This window comes from Octopus bimaculoides, chromosome 15 (assembly GCF_001194135.2).
Source record: "Octopus bimaculoides isolate UCB-OBI-ISO-001 chromosome 15, ASM119413v2, whole genome shotgun sequence".
Classification (NCBI taxonomy): Eukaryota; Metazoa; Mollusca; class Cephalopoda; order Octopoda; family Octopodidae; genus Octopus; species Octopus bimaculoides.
In genome coordinates, this window is record NC_068995.1 from 31,479,603 (window position 1) to 31,481,829 (window position 2,227).

A 2,227-nucleotide genomic window follows, 5' to 3' on the forward strand; every position below is an offset into this window, starting at 1 on the left:
TATACATATATATATATATATATACATATATATATCTTCGAAACGTCAGGTTAGAGTAGAGGCAGCTGATGAAGGAATATTGCAAGTGGCTTTCCGTTTTCCTATGTGTTCGTTCCGTTGTCTGTAGTTCATTGTTCTAACGTCCTGTACCCTGATATGCATATATATATACACATGTAGATGTAAGTATGTACATATATGTGTGTATACATGTATATATATTCTTTGTATTATATATATGCACACACACACACACACACACACACACACACACACACACACATATATATATTAAAGTTAGATAAGGCCGGTTTATGGATTACCTTAGGTTTTACGTCCATAAAGGGATTAGCTTGATGGCGTATCATCAGATCCCAAATCTTGTTGGCTGAAGGCCTCTCTAGCAAGTGACCTCTGTAGAATATGTAGGAGGAAAGGAGCCTGTTACTCAATGACAACGAAGGGGATTGTCTCCCCTTGGATATTGATCGACGATGCCAATAAAGGGGATTGTATCCCTTTGGTTATCGATCGTCGGTGACCCTGTTATCCCGTGGGTTCGAATAGGCTAGCAGGAATTTCCTGAAATGTAAGCACGGTCCGAAGACCTCCGTTCTAGAGTTCAGGATGTTCCCTGGGTCGAAGGAGTCCTTTAGGATCCTCACCGTTCCGCTTTGCATAACTTACAGCGATTGGTCACGTTAATGTAGGGGCCTCGATTTTCTTCGGACCGTGCTTACATTTCAGGAAATTCCTGCAAGCCTATTGGAACCCACGGGATAACAGGGTCACGGCGATCGATAGCCAAAGGACACAATCTCCTTTGTTAACATCGACGATCGATAGCCAAGGGGAGACAATCCTCTTTGTTGACAATGAGTAACAGGGTCTTTTTCTCCTCCACATTCTAGAGAGGCCACTCGCTAGACAGGCCTTTAGCCAACAGGTTTTGGGATCTGATGATACGCTAAGCCCTTTATGGGCTTAGCGTATCATCAGATGCTGGGGAAAACGGCGGCCGAAACAGTTGTCGTGCTTCAAACAGATTACAAGAACACTGCCATGAGCAAAACACAAATATACGAGTCGTTTTCTCGCTTTAGCAATGGTCACTTGTCGCCTGAAGTCCAACCTCGTTCAGAGAAACCATCGACCTACCGAACGAATCAAAACATCATGAAAATTCATGAACTGATCTTGGAAGACCGTCATTGATTAATTGACGAACTTGTTGATATGAATGGTGTGTCCTGGAGGTCCTGCCATCGAATTTTGAGCGAGGAATTGCGAATGAAAAGAGTTGCAGCAAAATTTGTGCCTCACTTGCTCACAGAAGATCAAATACAGTCACAACTAAATGCGTGTAGGGAACAGAAAGAATAGTTGTAAGTGGATCCTTATCTTTTTTCCGAAGGTCAACACTGGTAACAAAAGCTGGTTCTATGGAATTTGCAGATATGGAAGAGTTGAAGAAAAAAACAACGGAGGTGTTAAACGGAATCGTTTCGCAAGAGTTCCAGGACTGCTTTGAACAGTTGAAAAAGCGCCTGGATTGATTCATTGCTTCAAATGGAAAATACTTCGAAGACGATAAAAATGTAAACATGTAAAACTGAATTAATAAAATAATATTGCAAAATTCCGGTTTCTTTTGGGTACCCCCCGTTGTATAGACATACATACATGCATATACATTTGTGTGTGTGTATGTATGTGTTTGTATTTGTCCCCCACCACCGCTTTACAACCGCTGTTGTGTATTTATGTCTCCATATTGTGTGTACGTGCGCGCACGCGTGTGAGTGTGTGCGTGTATAGTTCAAATTTATAGAAAACAAAAGACGAAGATAGGTGATGGAACAACAAGCATATATATATATATGCCCCTCCTGTACGTGCTTCACAGCGTTCAAGACATACACACTTCACGTCTGGCTGTACAGCCTTTTTGTTTGTTTATTTCACCGTTTCGTTTTCCTGTCTTGTTTTCCGTCCGCCACTACCCTCCACGAAAACAATTTAATTTGTGTTCGTGGAAAGAACCATTTTAACGATGCGTACTGCCTTAATTCTTCGAAACGCCGGAGTTTTAATGGTGGCAGCTGATGAAGGGGATGTTTCTATGTGGCCTGCTTGTTTGTTGCACCTTGTTTACCATTTTGTCCTTGTTCTTTTGCCACGTCATGTACCCAGTTATGTATCTATATGTACATGTAGATGAACGTAT